This window comes from Amblyomma americanum, chromosome 1 (assembly GCF_052857255.1).
Source record: "Amblyomma americanum isolate KBUSLIRL-KWMA chromosome 1, ASM5285725v1, whole genome shotgun sequence".
Taxonomy (NCBI): Eukaryota; Metazoa; Arthropoda; class Arachnida; order Ixodida; family Ixodidae; genus Amblyomma; species Amblyomma americanum.
In genome coordinates, this window is record NC_135497.1 from 131,631,294 (window position 1) to 131,652,179 (window position 20,886).

At 48.5% G+C, this 20,886-nt stretch overlaps 1 long non-coding RNA gene across 1 annotated transcript; it reads right to left on the minus strand.

The window, feature by feature from the left end:
• Positions 1 to 12,760: 12,760 nt before the first annotated feature.
• On the minus strand, positions 12,761 to 13,545 carry LOC144136042 (uncharacterized). Its single transcript, XR_013315568.1, has 2 exons — positions 13,373 to 13,545; positions 12,761 to 12,829 (listed from the first exon to the last, which is right to left on the minus strand). It is a non-coding gene; the product is annotated as an uncharacterized LOC144136042 (long non-coding RNA).
• Positions 13,546 to 20,886: the final 7,341 nt, after the last annotated feature.

A 20,886-nucleotide genomic window follows, 5' to 3' on the forward strand; every position in this document is an offset into this window, starting at 1 on the left:
CGGCCACCTTCAGAGGTGTGACGCGGTTGTGGTGGAGCCGCCTCGAGCGCCGGAGTCCATGCAAGGAGACTTCGCCGCGCAACGAGTAGCTCATGATAAGCGCGCATTTTGGCCGCACAGGACGGAAGCGAGAGGACAGGCGGATTTATAGGGGCGGCGGGGGTGCAGTCGCCTTCCTCTAAGCGAGAAATTTTACATAGGAAAGCAGTGCTCAACTGCGTTATTATTTGAAGAAATATGTCCCAGAAATAGACCTCCCTCTCCAGCCATTTCTCAAGAGTCACCCGTAAATCCGCCCCTGCGTGGGGAACGCACATTTGCGCCAGCCGGAATTGAATGAAAAAGGACCAACGACGCATCTGTGTCGTGTGCTCCTTTCCGCGGCACGTGCCACCACCGTATCCAGTCCGGCCTTGGAGCGTCAAGAGAGCACGTGACGAGGGTTGCTGGATGACACGCACTTCTGTAGTCGGATACAACTTAAGTCTGCAGTGAAGCTCCGCCCACATTTAGGACCGGCGCACAGGATTCCTCCACAACAAAATAGACCGTTGTTAAAACTTCTCACGTCATCTAAACAAGAAGCTAATCACGAGAAAAAAAGTTACAAGCTCTAGAATTTTGATACCTGGCTCGTTCAATAAAGTCAAACATTAAACAGCTGATTTCGTTTACTTTTGTGACTGGCTAGCGGAGTAATAGAGTACTCCGCGGAATGTGGCCCAGTGTTAACAACTGCTGTTTTTTTTTAAAGTTGTATCCTACTATAGGTGCAGCTGCATGCGCTTCTCTGTTTCGCAGTTTCGGGGTATGAACCGGTCGTGGGCCAATGCTACAGTACGCTGTTGCTGCGCCATCAGACAAGACTCGAAAGCTATATAAAAGCGCTGTCGGACGGTACATATAGTATAGTGGGCCATAAAAAGAATTAAAAATAACAGTAGGCATTGCCTATTTTAATGCGTGGGGTCTTAAAACGTGGTCTTGTGTGAAAAATGTACGTTGTTGAAGCGAGCCAGCTCGTACGCCGGCGGCAATTTCCGACGCCGCCATTTTCTCGGTTAGCGGCGCAAACCGAGGTCGCCAAGATGTTCGCGATAACCGTGGTTAGCGGCGTAACCGCGATTTGGTCCGGCGTGTGAACAGCAGTAAACACAGTTGGCGAAAACCGTGGTTGTAACCGCGGTTAAGCGTGCCTATGTTCAACGAGGTTCAGTTTGGTTATGTAAGCTTTCAGGCTTGTGTCGAGTCGTGGGTGCGTTTGCTTCTGCATCGGTCTGCATTTCAGTGAAGTCGCCATCGGGACTGTTTAAACCGAGCGGTGGTGCCAGATGACAGGAGAGTTCGGAAGAAGTGCCTTGTGGAAACGGATCGCTTTGCGAGTAACGAGAAGACCGCTCGACTGGGTCGACAACGCCAGGATTATGCGGCCGCTCACGAAGGTGCCAATTAAGGCCACCGGGGAAGGCGAGCGCCTAGTTAAGGCCGTAGAAAAGCAGGCGATCGATTCGGCGCGACAAGCGGAAAAAGAAAAGGGGTGCTGGTCGCGCTGCCTGATTGGTAGAAAAACTCGCGGGACCCTTGAGCTCCACCTTAAGAGTATAACACGATAGCGTCGATGGGTCATTGCCCATATATGTAGAATTGGCCATTCTCGACTTTCCATCAACAGATCCCTGGGGTTCCTCTTTGCACATGGTGCAACTGCGGTGGCAGGTGCTGCCACCGGTGGGGCTTGTGCGACCCAGGCTGCTCTTCACGAGCAACCTCTCGCGACCAATCATTAATTCATTTAACTGCCACCTGCCACGGTGGCCAGTTTTTTGCCATCCGGTAGGCAGGTTGTGATGATGCCATAAGGTCACATGACCTAGGTGGAACCCCGTAGTTCGTTACGGGGATCTTTCGCTCACAACACTGACGACGAGGACCACACGTTTTCTTCAGAATGGAAGCCTTAACGCTGTAACGTCGGCTGAAGGTAGCGGCACAGCAGGCAGCGAAATAATCCAGAGAGATTTTACGCACTGTCCAGCCAGAAAATCGGCTGAAGGTGGCTGCACGGCAGGCAGCGAAAGACGCCAGAGGGACATTGCGCACTGCTCAGCTAGAAGAAAAAGCGGCTGAAGGGGGCGGCACAACAGGCAGCGAAAGACACAAGAGTGACTTTGCGTACTGTCTAGCCAGAAGGAAAGCGGCTGAATGTGGCGGCACTACAGGAAGCAAACGAAGCCAGAGACACTACGCAGTAAAGAGGCTGAAGGCGGCGGCGGCAGAACAGGCAGCGAAAGACGCCAGTGGGACTACGCGCTGCCCAGCGAGAAGGAACGGCTAAAGGGGGGGGGGGCACGACAGCCAGCGAAAAGAGCACACTTTTTGCATTGCTAGCTACAATGCAAAAAGCGGCTGATGGTGGCGGCACGACAGGAAGCGAAGGAACCGAATCTTTGCGCATTGCCCAGCTAGAAGAAAAGCGGCTGAAGGTGGCCACACGATAGGCAGCGGAAGAAGCCAGGGAGACTGCGCATTAACCAGCTAGAAGAAGAGAAGCGGCGGAAGGCGACGGCACGTCACGCAGCGAAAGACGTCTTTGAGACCGAGAGCGCTGCATGTTGAAGGTGGCTGAAGACAGTGCCACGATAGAGCGAAAGACGCCGTATTACGCACTGTCCAGCTGGAAGGAAAGCGGCTGAAACCTGCAAGAAAGCTGGCAAAGCCTATTATAGACTTGTGCAGTGTTTAGGCACTGACGACAATTGCGTGGTCGCCCTCATGCTGCGGCCATACTTCGGCAAAATCACACGAGTGCTCATTCAGGCTCACTCAAACTCCCACTCACAGAAGCCTGGGCTCACTTGAACTCATGAACTCAAACTCACTTAGAATTACAACTCACTTGAACTCACTCAGACTCACTAGTCATCAGGGGCCAACCACTTATAACGACTCACTCGGACTACCAACTCATCTGGGCTCACTCACTCATTTAAACTCGCGACTAATTTGGTCTCACTCACTCATTTCGACTCATCTGGGCTCACTCATTGACTCGGACGCATCTGGACTCACTCATTTAGACTCACCTGGGCTCACTCGTTTCGACTCACGACTCATCTGGGCTCACTCATTTTGACTCACGACTCGTCTGCCCTCACTCATTCAGGCTCACTCGCCCATTTCAACCAATACCTCAGCCAGTCTCACCTTGACTCACGACTCCTATAAGCTCGCACATATCAGACAGCTGAATCGGTTTTACACCCAACGGCCCATGTTATGCGCCTGAAGGAACATTTAAATGTGGCAACTGTGGCACCTATACTTGTACTTTTTTATGGCTTTGTGCTCTAGAATTCACTAACGATTTTGGGCAACCATTTTGATCATAGATAAGCACTGCTGTTAGCGTTTCAATATTTTTGCCTTTATTGCCTTTTTTTGTTTATGCTGCGCTGCCCTTTGTCCAGAATAAATCCTGTTATCAAGCTTTCAAATCGGGCGGTTTCAGTCTTTAAATCATATATTACACCCTTCTCGAGAGAGGTGAGAGCCTCTCTTAAGGACTGTTTAGAACTGCTGCGTTACTGCTTTATACAGTTGTAATAAACTAATTTTCCTATAATACAGTTTTTTTTCTCTGCGACCCATTCTCCCTTATTCCTTAACGGATCCCATCTGGAGTACATTGTTTAGCCTCATTGTCAGGGTTGCATCCTGTGCCGTTTTCTTTCTTATCCGCACTTCATGGATGTGAGTAAAATTGTGGCTTCTGGGGTGTGATCAGCCCACCAAACACCTTGGGTCAAAACTTCATCGATCCACCACAGACACACAAACGACTATGCAGCGATGCGGCTCGCACACATCTGTAGGTAGCAGAGGTGGGCATTTGACCTCAAAAATCTGGACCTCACCTCAACCTCAAAAAGAATTTGTCTACCTCACTCAACCTCAACCTCATCAGTTGAGGTTGAGGTCTTTGACGCCCTCACCTCACTTTTCCTGAGGCCACTGCTGACCTCACTCAACTTCAAATGAGGTTGAGGTCGGCTGCTCAACCTCGAAAAACAAACGAATAACAGAGATTAAGAAGTTTTTCAGTTAACAATTCTGAGAATCGTGTGAGACAGGAAAGCCAAAATGATGATGGAAGGTGTGTACAGACAATATTGATGTGCACGCAATTGGAGAAGCTTATAATCTGGGATGAACCGTCAGAGAGTATATGGCCTGCGGGCAGGGGTGTACCATACGTGGTTACCACCAGTACGTCGGTGAGTACTTTGTATGTGTCAATATTTGGCAATCTACTTCGTGTATACTTGTTCGTATTGAAGCCTCTCACTCATTCACGCACGAACCAGCCTCTTCACAGACCTTCTACACCATATAACAGAAATTGGGAGGAGGGGGGAGGTATTCACGATGCTGTTTTCAGGCTTGAGGATAGTTACCGAATATAAGGAAACTGGTCGTCGATGTACTTTCCAATGCGTAGGTTATGCAGACGCATATCAGTATATTTCGATTTTATAGCTCTAGCCGGCATAGCGAGAATGGCACGTTGTATTAACGCGATAGCATTAAGGGCCCCGTGACGCAGAAAAGCCGGTGTCGTCGGCATTGGGCGGGAACGAAAAATCCCAGAAGCATTAATAAATAAAACCGAGTAGTAAATTAATCGAGTTGGGGAAACTAATCAGGGCCTCCGGAATGCGAGACGAGCTCGCTAACCACACCGTCACGCCAGCTCGATGGTTTCGAATGAACAAAGGCGCGTCTAGTGAATACTGTGTTGTCTTAGAAGGGTGTTTTTCCGTCAATTATGGCGCGGTTTGTGTGTCCATCGAGGTATGTGAGACAGGCACCATTTCCTTTCCTTAAAACCAAATTTATTTTGATTTTCATTGCCTTGCAGCGTGGTTCGGGTGAAAAAATGAAAATTGGTTTATGGGGAAAGGAAATGGCGAATTATCTGTCTCTCATATCGGCCGGCACCCGAACCGCGCTGTAAAGGGCGATTTACACGACGAACCTTTCGCCTGCGGCCCGCGCATCACGTGTTCGTGCGCCACCAAATTTTGAGGCGTGCTGTCGGCCCGCGGACTGGACAACCAAGGAAATTCGAGTGACTCTCCCCTCGCGGGAATTAGCGGCGGCCCGCGAAGATGCGCGCGCTAGCTCTGGCAACCACCGCTCTTACTAATATTTCGGCTGCCGCATTTCGCTGAGTGACGTTGAGCTGGCGCGGTGTTATGACAAGCTACACTACGTTCGCTACCATGACAAAGCGATCGACGGGGCTAGCAAGATGGCCCAGGCCATTGAGGAATTGGACAAAGGGCGGCACCTGCACCATTAAATCGCAGTCATGGGTCGTATATGCGTTCCAGCGCTTCGGATCTCTTTTGTCTTCTTTCATGTCTAGTTCTGGGGGCATGTTTTTTTGGGAAAGGGAGATCCTAATGCGGCTCCTGTTCTTGTTAATTCGCTCCCTTCTATAATTGGTTGTTAGGGAAAGGAAATGGCGCAGTATCTTCCTCACATCTCGGCGGACACCTCAACCGCGCCGTAAGGGAAGGGATAAAGGAGGGAGTGAAAGAAGAAAGAGTTGTAGTGGAGGGCTCCGGAATAATTTCGACCACCTGGAGATCATTTACGTGCACTGACATCGCACAGCACACGGGCGCCTTAGTGTTTTGCCTCCATAAAAACGCAGCCGCCGCGGTCGGGTTCGAACCCGGGAACTCCAGATCAGTAGCCGAGCGCTCTAACCACTGAGCCACCGCGGCGGGTCTACCTACACTCAAGGTGAAATTTGCGGCCACACTGACCCCCAGCTACTTTCAGGGTCAAACTTGCGGCCTCGCCGACGGCTCGAAAAGCTGGCGTAGTGAAGCTTTTCGCTTCAAACCTTCCAAACCATTCGGGTTGCCTCTGGAGCGTGTGCAACCCGCACATATGCCGTCGCGACAAACTATGCATCCCGGTCGGCATCAGCGGCCACCAACGTTTACCGCACTCTGCAGGCATTAACCCCTCCCCCCCCCCCCCCCCCTCCCATATGAACAACGAGCACTCTGGAGGCAGAAGAGGAAGCCATCTCTCTCGCAATACTCTCCATTGAGGAGCAAGAAACAAACCTGCACCATCACCAGCTCTCAAGCTGTCTGCCGCAATTACGGCAGGTGCAGAATATGCGCCCGCGCACCCGCGCTCCACACCAAAGCCTATCGCTTTCTTAGGCTCCCCAGCTGACAGCAAAGGCCCTAGGAGCTCTGTAGTGAGGGTCCCTACCCGCACAAGGGGCAAAAAAAAGTTCACCACAGCTGCCACCCACTCCCTCCCTAAGCCATTTCCTCAAGGCGCGATTGAGGTGTCCACAGAGAGTGAGTAATAAATTGGTTTTTGAGGGAAGGAAATGACACTACCTGTCCATATATCGGCGGACACCTGAACTGCGCCGTAAGGGAAAAAGGAGGGAGAGAAAGAAGAGAGGAAGAGGTGCCATAGCGGAGGGCTCCGGAATAATTTCGACCACCTGGGGATCTTTAACGTGCACTGACATCGCACAGCACACAGGCGCCTTAGCGTTCTGCCTCCATCAAGACGCAGCCGCCGGCCGCGGGCGGGTTCGAACTCGGGAACTCTGGATCGGTAGCGGAGCGCCCTAACCACTGAGCCACCGCGGCGGGTACTGAGAGATAATTTTTTTTTCTCTACTTAGAGAGTAGTAATAATTGGTTTTTGTGGAAAGGAAAATGGCGCAGTATCTGTCTCATATATCGTTGGACACCTGAACCGCGTCGTAAGGGAAGGGATAAGGGAGGGAGTGAATGAAGAAAGGAAGAAGGAGGTGCCGTAGTGGAGGGCTCCGGAATAATTTCGACCACCTGGGGATCTTTAACGTGCACTGACATCGCACAGCACACGAGCGCCTTAGCGTTTTTCCTCCATAAAAACGCAGCCGCCGCGGTCGGGTTCGAACCGCGGCGGCTGCGTTTTTATTGAGTTTTTATTTTTTATTTTTTTTTATTGAATGAAACAAAATTGAAACGGTTTTTCAGGAAAGGAAATTGCATAGTAAGTCTCACGTATCTCGGTGCACACCCGAACCGCGCCGTAAAGAAAGGAATAAAGAAGGGACTCAGAGAAGAAAGGAAAAAGAGGTGCCGTAGTGGAGGGCTCGGGAATAAGTTCGACCACCCGGGGATCTTTACGTGCACTGACATCGCAAATCACACGGGCATCTTTAGCGTTTCTCCTCCATCGAAACACGTGGCTGCCGCGGTCGGGTTCGAACCCAGGTACTGAGAGAGATGTGTGCTGCATGTATTAGCGCTGACAAGGTTGTGGCAGTCACGTGGCACACCAGCAATAGGGCGCAGCGTTCGTTGCGGGGCCAACCTTTCGCGATCAACCATTAAGTGCCACCTGCTGGTGTGGCAGGGTGGGCGCGCTATTCAGTGTGCGGAACGCAAAATTGAAAATTGGTTTTTGAGGAAAGGCTCGCATATATCGGTGGACACCCAAACCGCACCGTAAAGGAAGGAAAATGAAATGAAAATTGGTTTTAAAGAAAGGAAATGACGCCTGTCTCACATATCTCCGTGGACACCCGAACTGCGCTGTAAGGGAATGATGATGAAATAACTTTAATTGCACCAGTCAAGGAATCTGAGGGCAGTGAAGCCTTGAGTCTTGACCGCCGTCACCTTCCTCCCCTTTCAGCAGGCTGTCAGTGGTGTCCAGGGCCAGACGGATGACTTTTTAACGCGAAAGCCTTAAGGAGCTCGTGTAGCGGAAAAGCCGGTGTCGTCGGCGGCGTTGGCCGCGGGCGCAAAATTTTCCTCCTCCTCGCACTCCTCCTCCTCTTCCTCTCCTCGCAATGTACCCCACTGCCCCAACAGATAGCGCGCGACGGCAGCGCCTCCCGCTCGTCTCGTTCGGACGCAGTGGGGCCGTGCGGGCACGCAGTAATCACGCGGTGAGCGGCGAACAACGCAGCGCACATCCAAAGCGAGTTCACCACGAAGCTTGCGACTTGCTGCCCGTTCGTTCAGCGCGGAAGCTATGCTGGCGTTCGTGGCATCGGGTTTGTAGAGAACGATGTGCCGACAAACTACGACTGCAACTGTAGTCCCGCGAGTTTCGGCAAGGCGCCTGGCAGCGCTTCTACGTGGTTTGCCGCTCCGCGCGTCCGTTTCACTGTACGTAGCAGAGCGATCTGTCTAACGGGCAAGGCGTCGCGCCGAACGGGCGATGGCGTTTCGTGGACTCCTTGACAGTGCTGCAACACGCTGTCGCGTTCCACCCTTAAAAGCGAAGCTTAAGCGTCCCCTATTTTTTGCTTATGTCTGTGTAGAAGTGAGCGGGTTCTTTTATTAATGCGAAAGCATTAAATGGCTCACTTTCAAGGTTATGTCCGCAAAAGTGTCTGCAAGAAACGACACCAGGTGACGTCACGAGCCGACAAGTCATGCGACGAAGATGATGTCACACAATGATGATTAATATAATTAGATAACGCTAATACATAGTATAATTAGTGATGGCATCATATGAGTGCGACGTCATACCAGGGCACGTGACAGCGATGTATTGTGCTATCAAATCTAGTCACGTGACGATGCTGTAATATCACATCACAGGTACTCACGTGACAAGGATGTAGTTTCTCGTCATACCAGGCCCCCATCCACCCCCCTCTCACCCCTATTTCAAGGTTCATATGGATCCCACATTACTACACATGCGCGCATGACGCGTTACAAAGAGTGCCCACGACCGGGTCCACATTAATGACATTAGGATTGTCCATCAGGTAAACGCGCCAGTTCTCATGTATGACATACGGCAAAGATCATGCAACTATAGAGGCTAGAAGGTTTGACTAGTGTCGTGAGCGCGCCAGCGGAGAGGAAATAATTTGCAATGACGGCTCACAGATGGCGCTGCAGCTAGCAGGTGTGTTGTACGCGCGCTCGGCAGCAATGCCGGGAAACGCATTTCGCTGCGCGCATCTCGCTGTAACGGCTGCGATATTCGTCTGGCCAAAGCACAAGATATAATACGAGTGTCCATAGGTTCTGCGGTGCATGCGGCGTCGGTCAGCAGCGATATTCTCAGCAAACCACTTTCGAAGCTACTGCTGCAGGTGGGCATAGAGTCTTGAAGCCGCGAGCGCATATATTTTTGCTTGTTTATGCTTTGGTTGACCCATTTTCGCGGGAAAAGGAACAAGGAAAAGGTGCGCAACAAGACACTGACTAAGGGAAATGAACGAGCACAACACGACATGCGTAGAAACAAGAAATGCTCGTCATCCAAGAGATTGAGCGCGTCTTGTATATAACGAATGAGCCAAATTACGGCCTCACGTGTGGAAGGCACCATTCACGGATCGTCGTTACAGCCCCGAATACATTAATGTAATCACATAAATAAGGGAACAGAACATATTAACGCAATGTTTATTTACAGGAACATTTCACTGATGCAGTTTCACCGGTATCGCGTCAGTTTGAGCAGTTTTAATTTTGCGTCTCGCGATTGGACGCCTTACCTTTGCTCATTGCCTTAGTAAAAAAAATGCAACCTCGTCAAACATAACACTTAATCACATCCCTTGTAAGAGCGCGGGAGTGCTCGTTGCAGCCGACTTCTTGGAGTTCATGCCCTTGTAGAAAATGTAAAAACGACATCATGCTCACAGCATGCAGCTCGTTTCTGCTGAAAAAGGCAGTGAATGCATTTTCTAGTTTAGTTACTAGCACTTCAATGCGCTTTGGAGCGTACACCAAACCTCCATGGTCAGCCCTCGTCAGTGAGGCATTCTAGATCTCATTTTTATCAGCCTGTAGGGGCAGATTAAATAGCCAAGGCAGATACACATGCGGGACATGGGAATCTTTTCAGTGATTTCCTGACAACGTAGCCACGGCATAGAAAATGAGTCGGCTGTTGCTTTTCTTTTCTACGCAGCCTTTATGGTCAAACATGCTGTCCTGCTCTTGCAGCACTGCTGAAGCATGTGCCAGGTTTCCCTCGTCCAACAGGTCATCAATTAGGCTTGCTATCTGTGCCGCCTTTTCTTTCCTTGCATCACGGGGCTGCAGAAGAGAAATTACAACCTCAGCTGAAGAATTTCCGTTCTTTGGCGGCTTTGCCAATTATTGTAGAAGGCAAGGTTATTACTATAAGCAAAAACTGCTCTGGAGAGGGGTGGTCATTGCAGCCGAATGATTGTCTTACAAATTCCAAATAAATTCTCCAATTTGTCTTGGCTCAAATTGGCTGTCAGGAAATAATTGTATTTTAATGATGACGTCACATAATTCACAAGTGACAGTGTGCTTTTCAGAGTCACTAAGTCCGAAGGCAATCCCTGCACTGAGAAATCCACAGCCGTGCTGAGCGGCATACCGCTCCCATTCATTCAAGAAGGTTAGAAATTCTTCTAGAAATCTCGCACTTGCTGACTCTGGGCGAAGCCCTTTGGAGAGCACCCTTGATGTCATGACAAATATCAAGCGTTCCATGAGCTTCACAAATCGTTCTGTTGGCTCAGTTGTACGAAAAATGTTGTCTAGCTTATCCTTGTAAAAAAAAAAGTCCTTTCATAACCTCATCACTTAACAGCTGGAAGGCAAGGTAGACACGCATTTTGTCAAATGCATTCGGCTGCAAATGGGATAAGGTTAAATGTGGCATGACTTCCAATGTAAGCGCGTCTTTGTCAAACTTCCACGCTTCTTTGATAACGCCGACGTATGCATTACCACCTAGGATCTGGACTCCCTTAGAAGTAAATGCATTCCTTATATATTTTACGATGTTAGGAAAATCAGAAATGAAATGAAGGTTCCTTGTTTTGTCCACGGGATGTTGAACCTTGCACTTGATTTCCTGGGCTAATGCTGGAAAGATGGAAATGCGCTTCGATTAACACAATAAACAATATCGTGGTCACAATGCAGACACAGATTAGCGAAGCGGAAGCGCACCAGAAAGACGCGCTTTCACTCGACGAGCGACACGAGGAGCTGCGGCGGCGGCGGCGGCTTCTCTGCTCGCCGAACTCTCCTGCCGCGAGCAGCGCCAACTACGCTAGCATCGAAACAGGCTTCGGCGCGGCGGCTGGCCAGGGCGCCTGCTCAAGACACTAGTCAAAACTTCTAGCCTCTATAATGCAACGACACATGCCTTTGGCTGCGTTCCAATACTCTGGACGTCTAACAAGACGTCTAGTGTGACGTCTAGGAAGCAGTCTACATGTCCATGTATTGGAACTTGTCTACTGCTCACGCCGCCTCGCGGCATAATAATGTAACTAAAGCTTATGAACAGTTGTACTACTATTTTTCACAAACTGAGCAATAACGATAATTAAAAACTAAAGCTTATGAACAGTTGTACTACTATTTTTCACAAACTGAGCAATAACGATAATTAAAAACGTGTTTTCAACAAGTTTACACATTTCTTCTGCAATGACTTCGCGCGTAAACCGGACTGGTGGATGTGCCTATCGGTCAGTCTACTTGTAGCAGACGGGGCCGCTCTCCGAAGACGACGCTAAAGAGATATGCGATTATTCTTTTATTATTGATGCTCAACTGTACATGCTCCTCGAACGTGCTCGTCCAGACGGTCCTGTAAACATAAGAAAGAATACGAAAGACTGTAATCAATATGCGCGAAATGCGATACGGCTAATATACACTGCAACAGGAAAACACATACGAGACATTAAACCTGCTGTCTGCCGTACGTGGCACTCGGAGACAGCGAGAGACCTAAATACAGCAGCGATCTTTAATCCTGCAAAGACTAAAATCAATTCGCAACATGCCGGTGTATTTGTTCTGAGAGTGTAAAGATAAAAAAGAATGCACGCGAAAGAGTTGATGCAACTAATACAGCAACAGGAGAACACATTTGTTAACCGTCACGCCAGCCGTCTTAACGCCCGTCGAGGAAACCAACGTCAGCGACGAGTATTCTCTAAAATCAAGGTGCTAATTAAGATCCGGCATCGTCAGATGCGTCAGATGCCGGATCACGTAAACAGGCCTACAGCGTCCGCTGCTGTAGCAAAACTCTCAACTGCACGATTTTCTCCTGCGTGATTCACTGCTAGGAATCGCACGTCTACAAAGATTAATTAGCCACTAGTTTGCGTACCAAATAACATAATGTAATGACTCACGTTTTTCCTTTCCTATACTCCGTGTACAGTCCGACGCCCGCAAGAGCCCGACTCGCTCATCCGCGTACATCAGCTCCGCCATCTTTAGACAGCAAGTTAGCCTGCATCGATGTGGACTTCGGCGAAGCAGTCTTATGAGACTGCTTCGCCGAGAAATGGAAGCGTCCCAAGATGGCGGCTGTCCGGCTAGACGTCTAAGTAGCCGTCTACTTGGGAGTATTGGAACGCAGCCTTTGGCTGCGTTCCAATACTCTAGACGTCTAACAAGACGTCTAGTGTGACGTCTAGGAAGCAGTCTACATGTCCATGTATTGGAACTTGTCTACTGCTCACGCCGCCTCGCGGCATAATAATGTAAGTAAAGCTTATGAACAGTTGTACTACTATTTTTCACAAAGTGAGCAATAACGATAATTAAAAACGTGTTTTCAACAAGTTTACAGATTTCTTCTGCAATGACTTTGCGCGTAAACCGGACTGGTGGATGTGCCTATCGGTCCGTCTACTTGTAGCAGACGGGGCCGCTCTCCGAAGACGACGCTAAAGAGATATGCGATTATTCTTTTATTATTGATGCTCAACTGTACATGCTCCTCGAACGTGCTCGTTCAGACGGTCCTGTAAACATAAGAAAGAATACGAAAGACTGTAATCAATATGCGCGAAATGCGATACGGCTAATATACACTGCAACAGGAAAACACATACGTGACATTAAACCTGCTGTCTGCCCTACGTGGCACTCGGAGACAGCGAGATACCTAAATACAGCAGCGATCTTTAATCCTGCAAAGACTAAAATTCGCAACATGCCGGTGTATTTGTTCTGAGAGCGTAGAGATAAAAAAGAATGCACGCGAAAGAGTTTATGCAACTAATACAGCAACAGAAGAACACATTTGTTAACCGTCACGCCAGCCGTCTTAACGCCCGTCGAATAAACCAACGACAGTGACGAGTATTCTCTAAAATCAAGGTGCTAATTAAGATCCGGCATCGTCAGATGCCGGATCACGTAAACAGACCTACAGCGTCCGCTGCTGTAGCAAAGCTCTCAACTGCACGATTTTCTCCTGCGTGATTCACTGCTAGGAATCGCACGTCCACGAAGATTAATTAGCCACTAGTTTGCGTACCAAATAACATAATAGAATGACTCACATTTTTCCTTTCCTATACTCCGTGTACAGTCCGACGCCCGCAAGAGCACGACTCGCTCATCCGCGTACATCAGCTCCGCCATCTTTAGACAACAAGTTAGCCTGCATCGATGTGGACTTCGGCGAAGCAGTCTTATGAGACTGCTTCGCCGAGAAATGGAACGCGTCCCAAGATGGCGGCTGTCCGGCTAGACGTCTAAGTAGCCTCTACTTGGGAGTATTGGAACGCAGCCTTTGACTCTCGAGATGATGGCGATGATGATGATGCTAACAGTGTATCCTTATGAGCCCGGGGAAGTCTGATATACCGCTACCAAATTAAATGTTGCCAGAATATTGATTAAATATTGTACATTACCCAGCAACCGAAGACAATTATTGGGCGGGAAAATAGGAATACTTGCAGGTAATAAATAAGGATGATGATGTTGATGTTCCTTTGGAGGGCAAGACCCGCCCCCGTTTTCGCCACTTCCCTCCAGATGGCGATGGTAATTGTTTCGAAATCCTGGGAATTCTCCTATGACTCGGTGATCCCGCGGCATTTTGAAAGAAAGGGCTAGATTACGTCTTCGAACACTGTGCCAACTATTAAAATCACATGGGTCAAAACAACTTGCCTAGGGCGGGCAGCGTGAACCGCTCTCTCTTTCAAGAGCACTATGGCACTCCGCTCAAATTTCTCCGCAGCGAAATATTTTTTCGAGCCCCCCGCCCGGGGAAAAAAACCCCGCCTAAATACTCATAAGCCTCCACAGAATTCTGAGACAAGCTTCTTTAAGTCAGTCACTTGTTTTCCTTCAAAACTGAACTAATCAATGGTACGCCAGCGTCCTCGACGTTTTTTACCCGCTAACACCGCGTGAGCATTCTGCGAAGCCTTTTAAAGTGAACGATGGGTCTCTGCAGAATAGTTAAAGGAAAGATAACGTGTAGTGCCTGGCGGTCTGCAAGGCAGGCCGCCAACCTAGCTGATCCCATACGAGAAAAAAAAAGAGAATGATTAGAAACATACAAACAAGAATCGCACACTAAACACAGAAGCGAACTACAGCGTGCCCCATTAAACGTCATTCATATTAGAAGGTTTGAAAGAGCGACTCAGCAGCACAGCGCGAGCATGTAATAAATTCTATTTACAGATCTTTATTAAAAAAAGGAAAAGGAATCAGCTACCACATCGCCATACATTCATTATAGTTTTGCACTCTTTCGCCGCTGTAACACCGCTATGCTGGCACGTTCGTCTCGTGTTGCGGTGTTTCGGCATAATAAGCGAATTTCCGAGAAGGAACAAGGAACCGGAGACCAGAAGAGAGGTTATTCGGAAGGATAAAAAGTGAAATTATGTTTGCATCTGCTTCGAGTATCTGTTACGGGTCCAACTGGACTTAATTTTGGAAATGTGGCGGAGAGTTTGAAGGATGCTTCACTCCCGCCACCGGTTGGCCCGGTATTGCACTACCTCCGGGATCGGCCTTGTCTGTAGCGTGTCTTTACTATCTTGTCTTTCTATCCCATTTTTCAACTCTCCTTCTATCTGCACGTGGTAGCGATTGTGGCTCGGCTTGAGCCAGTGAGCAGGCCTGTGCACTTTCCTTTCTTTCTTCCTGGCAGCAACAGACAGACAGACAGATCTGCTTCCATTACGGAACGGGAATATACAGAATTAATGTGAGGTTCGAAGGGGGAAGTCACCGATCAAAATCTTCGACGGTGTTATACAGGTTATTGTGGCTTCGTGCTTTTTTAATCAAATCAGCAGATGTCGTCGTTAGGAACAGCATGAATCATATTCTCTCACCTGTGCTCACTACTCCAGTTTCTGTTAAATCAGCTTGCAATAATAATAATAATAATAATAATAATAATAATAATAATAATAATAATAATAATAATAATAATAATAATAATAATAATAATAATAATAATAATAATAGTAATTTATTTCCAAGCAATTGTACATGATAGTAACCAGCCCACTTAAGCATTGATGCTTGTGAGCGTGGCTGGGCAGTACAGCATGACTGCATCAGGGCAAAGCCTTGCACAAAAACAAAAAAGATAACATAATATTGAAAGCACATAAATGTTCAAAAGAAATAAACACATGTATGTCGCAAAATAGCGGGGCTCAAAACAAGGTATTAGTACTGGCATAGTATATGAACAAGATTGTATTTTCCGCAATACACATAAAAAAAACTATACAGGGCATTTTTGCAAGTGAATTATCTTTTGAGCACTACATATAAAGTAAGAGCATCGTTCCAAATGAATTGTCTTATAAGGGCAGCATACGAAAAGCACACGGTGTCATTCATTTGACTGCACAAATGACCGTATAAATGCCTTAATTTTTCGATCAGAGGTGAATGTGTTGTCGGTTTGAAATCTGTTGAAACATGAAGGCACATAAAATGCGCCGGTTCTCTTTCCTTAATTAGTGTACAGACGTGGAATACTAAATTTTTCGATGTGTACAGCAGGATCCCCATTACTCGACTGCAAGGCAAGAGCCATGACGTCAGCGCCGGCAACGAGCATGAACACGAAGCAGTCTTGCTTGGGGCCATCCGCGCTGCGACGAATTTATTGCGTGCTTGTTGGACTGAACTTGTTTGCTTGCGGCATCAAACAAAGCTACCGCGGGTCAACGTGAGTTACGTGCTTTGCGCGCTCCCGGGAGTTTGAACCGACAGGCAGGCAGCTACGGTTGCTACGCCAGCGGGGTAAGGGGGAGGGAGAGTGGCGTGCTGTGACAGCAGCACTCCTTCCAGGAAGACCAGAGGGGTGCGTCCTCCTGTCGGCTCGGGCTGAACGGACATTACGGCGCAGCACCGAAAGCTAAGAGCGGACTGCGGCATCCGGTTGTCTAGACAGGGGAAACCGAACACCAAGTGTCATTGCATGAACACTGCGGTGATGCGCTGCAACTCCGCTTCGGAAGCGGCACTCGTCGGAGTAAGACGTGACAATTTCGAATAGTCTCGACCTCAAAATTTCGACCTCACTGAATGACGACCTCACTCAACCTCAAACTCACGCGTGAGGTTGAGGTCTGATTTGCTGACCTCACTCACGAAATTTCGAGCCGTCTCCGACATCACGAAGTGGGGTTGAGGTCGAAACCTCATGAGGTTGCCCCCCTCTTGTAGGTAAGAGAGAGGCTCGCCTTCGGAAACGTGCCCCCTAGTTCACAAAAACTATACGGGCACCTAAGTCATTCTTATGATGCGTTAAGTGCGAGAGCACTGCTTGTTGCTGAATTGTTGTTGGGCGCTTGGGAGGTGAACGTTGTTTCGCTGCAGCAGCTCACTTCGCACGCTTCCCTGCGTTCCAATGGTCGCGTACTTAATGACAGTGAACTGCTGCCTCCGGCCACGCTCTGCTGTCCCGCCTGATGGTGCAGACGCGAGCGATTCAACTGAAGGCCAACTCAACGCGGCGGCGAGTACTTTCCCTTTTGTGTCATCTCTAACCGTGTTTACATGACTACGATGACAGCGGCGCATCGTATTTCCAGCCCATTTCGCGGAGGCAGCATAAGTACATCAGGTCAGGGGGAACTGTGGCATCTCACCCAGTGCATGCGGCGGAGGGTTTCAGCTGCTCTTATCTTGAGCCTGGTCTGCTTTGTTATCTGAGTGAGGGGGTATTGCATAGCGACCTCAGACAGGAGGAGGGGCGCCCACAAACCCGTTTTCATTCATTACAGAAGTGGTCCTGCCCTTCTCAGAAGGGGAAAGTCGCAATGATGGTGACGACGGCACTCACGTGCGGCGTCTCTGTCACGCTTTTGTACCACGCGCGCCTGCCACGGCTTTCTGGCTACAGCGCGGTTTTCGCACTAGCCAAATAAGAGGCCTAGACGCCTGTAGCTGCCGCTCTCGGGACGCAAAGATCTGAGGCCGCTGCATGTGTTCTGCAACCAATTAAGAAACAGCTAAGGAAGAACTATAGCAAACGCGTTGCAGCCAGCCACAGGTAGGTAATATCGAACAAGACCAAGCGCGGCGGCCAATAAACTTTTTTCGTGTTTTAGTAATCTTGAGTGCAACAGCCACATAAATTATATATCAGGAAACAAAATGAAATTTCTTTGCTTCATCATCATCTCGACCAGAAGCATAAAAAACGTTAGAGATCACGGCGACAACCGCATTGGAGAAATGCGTAAGCAATTTACTCACACTTCTTTACGCTATTTTACTTCCTTTTCGCCCCATTCGCAATCTTTCGCTTTCTTTTCGACTCATTTGCACTCTTTAAATCTTAACGTTAAGATCTTAAACGATAGGCTCGCAGACGGCGCGCAGTCCATCACGACGCGCACGCGCGGAACGGCACTTCTTCCCCGGCGGCTGGAAGCTCTCTCTTTTTTATTTTTTATTTTACGTCCACAAATCACGTGACCGGATGTCGAACCAAAACCGGAAGTCGGCTGGCGGCCATCTTGGACTGCACAGAAGCGTTGTTTTCTTAATTGGCTCTAAATAATTACGTAATTAATACATCTTATCCAGTTTGTCACTTGCAAATCCTCTTTCGATGCTCTATCCGACGATGCCATGCTTTTTCCGATATACCAACTTGTTCTTCCGTTATAGGATCGAGATTATCTAGTCCACGCCGCAACCGCCTACATAGCCATACAATGCTTACGTATTAATAAATATTACGAGCGCACAGGAAACTCGACCGGACTGACAACTATACTCATCACTATCTGAATGTGAGCCCGGACTCACCACGACTCAGATCATAATCTTAATGTGAGCCCGACTCACCAGGACTCGGATCTTGACCTGAACGTGAGTCCGGACTCACGACTCAGATCATGATCTGCAATGAGCGTGAGTGAGCCCGGGTGAGTCCAGTCATGAGTGAGTTCGCCGACCTATGGCTGCGGTATCACAACTTCAACGAAGCACAGTGGCAGGGCTCATCCCGGAATGATCGCTGCACTCTAAATAAAAAGGAGTAAGCTGCCCTTAGTACACTCCATTTTATAAGTGAGCTGCCCTCTAGCGCACTCTCTTTTGTACAGAATGCGCTAGAGGACAGCGTACTCCCTTTTTTACTCCCATATAGGCGTATTCGTCTTTAGATTGTGTGACCGCGTCGGCTTGTATTATTCTGGCTTTCCCTAATCGAGTTTCTTCAGACGGAGCGGGTTTTGGAGTGCTAACGTCGTGACGTAGGAACGCAGTTGCGTGTCAGATTTTAAATATCGCGGGTTTTCTTTAAAGGGGCCCTGAAATACCTTCTGAGTAGCTACCGAGGGTGCCATGTCGTCGTCATGTGGGCAGGTGTATACGGTGTAGTCCGTCAGGGAGGGTACGCAGTTTGCTTCCTGGTGTGCTATTGCGTCAAAGAGGGGGGGGGGGGGGGGTTATGTTAATGTCAGAGCACCCCTCTTCAGTCAGTGGCCTGTGCTGTTCATTGCCACAGGCGCAGGTGGTCGGTCGGTGTATGGCGTCTGTGTTTATAGGCCATGGTGTGCTATAGAGCACTCCACGGACTCGGGCCGGGACCAGACCGGGTCAAAATGTCCTTTTTCGCGGGGCTCGGGCTTGAAGTTGCGGAGCCGGGCAGTGTTCCGGCCCTTATGTAGAGGACCTTTGTCCAGGTTTTTATTCAATATCGAAGGTAGAAGTACACTACAGGCGTTCTAGCAGCGAAACGGATGAAACAGGCCTAAGGTGTGGCTGAGAAAAGTTACTCAGCGCTTATTTACTAATTTTTTTTGGCGTCTCTTGTGGTCTGTTGGTGCCTGTTTTTTAACCTAATGCCTGGAATGTCTTCGAAGTGAAAAAAATCCCAGCACTGAAATCTTTCCAGGCATATGTCTTCGTTCACGCGGAACGGGAGAAAGCTATCTACGTCATTCATAGTTATGACGAAAACATAAGCGCACAAGAAGACGGGGACAGGCGAGAGGCACATGACTAAACGCATGTCCCCGTCTTCTTGTGCGCTTACTTTTTCGTCAAAATTTTGAGCAACCAAGTAGCCCAAGAAGCAGCCTTGTTGAACGTCGTTCATCGGCTGAGTGTAATCAGCGTCTCTCACAGTGCAATGTCCAACCAACTTCGGATGCACATGCATGGCCGCATTGAACGATGAAAAAAGAAAAAAAAAATGTGCGCCACTTTTCAGTGACTGAAGAGCAGCAGCGAAAGACCGCTCTCGCAGGTTCTAAAGCGCAAAATGCAGCAGCGGGAAGGGAGCACTACATTGGCGTTCCCAGTGGATCAGTGTGACACTTGACACGCGGCTCATTTAAACCAGTGCGTTCGCCTACTAAAGTACAGAGCACAGCTGGCTTGGGCTGTTTCGCCTGTCTGCACGCACACACCGTCGGATCTACCAAGAGGCGTTCCAGATCTGTTCGGTTTTGTGTTATCGCTCGCGTCTGGACATATGAAGCCTCATAAGAGCCTTTGGAGAAGGGCCTTCTTTCAATTGCTCGACAGCCAGTCGTCCGTTCTAATTGAAAGAAAAACTGGTAATGGCGCAAGAAACGGGGACACAGAAGGCACACAAAAAACACACAGGACTGACGCCAACTCAGACTTGAGTATCTTGCAGACGCGCCTGTGTGCCTTCTGTGTCCCCGTTTCTTGCGCCATTACCAGTTTTTCTTTCAACATGAACCAACTCGCCCAAACTAGAGTTTTACTTGACCATATTTCTCCTACAATGGGCCCTTTCCTTTTTCGAAGCTTCCGCACCGAACCTGCCATTACGTGTCTCAACCTGATTGCCGTCTCAACGTGCCAGTCTCGAGTGGTCTCCTACTGCTTGAAACGGAAAACAGTTCCTTTGGAGGTTCAGTCATTATTCGGTGTTCTGCAGCCATCTTGGGGGCACGTCAGGCGCGTCTGCAAGATACTCAAGTCTGAGTTGGCGTCAGTCCTGTGTGTTTTTTGTGTGCCTTCTGTGTCCCCGTTTTTTGCGCCATTACCAGTTTTTCTTTCAACATGAACCAACTCGCCCAAACTAGAGTTTTACTTGTCCGTTCTAAAATCGTCTTTTATTGTGTGTCTCCACTTACGAAAAACAGATCTCTACGCTATAAGGAATGCCACTTGGGAAGACCACATTGCTCTTGGCCTCTTCGTATTTAAGACATACTACGCAATAAATAGGCGGTTTTGCTTTTCTTCTCCATTGAAACGCGGCCATGAATTCAACCCGTGAGGTTATGCTCATTCAGAAAAAAAAAATGACATTGCCATGGCTGCGAAGACATTTTAATAGCTAGCCATTGCGGGCCGTAAAAATGACTGATTTGTATATTTACTCAAAATACCCCGACAGGCACACGAAGGAGGGATTACATATGAAAGGGGGCAATATATAAAATACATAAATATACTTATTACATAAAAAGAATACGATAACAATGCGGTATTAGACATCAGACAACATATGCAACAAGGAAGAATATATGCAGCAATACAAAAAAAATACAACCGACAACAACAAAGTAAAAATAATAAAAATAAA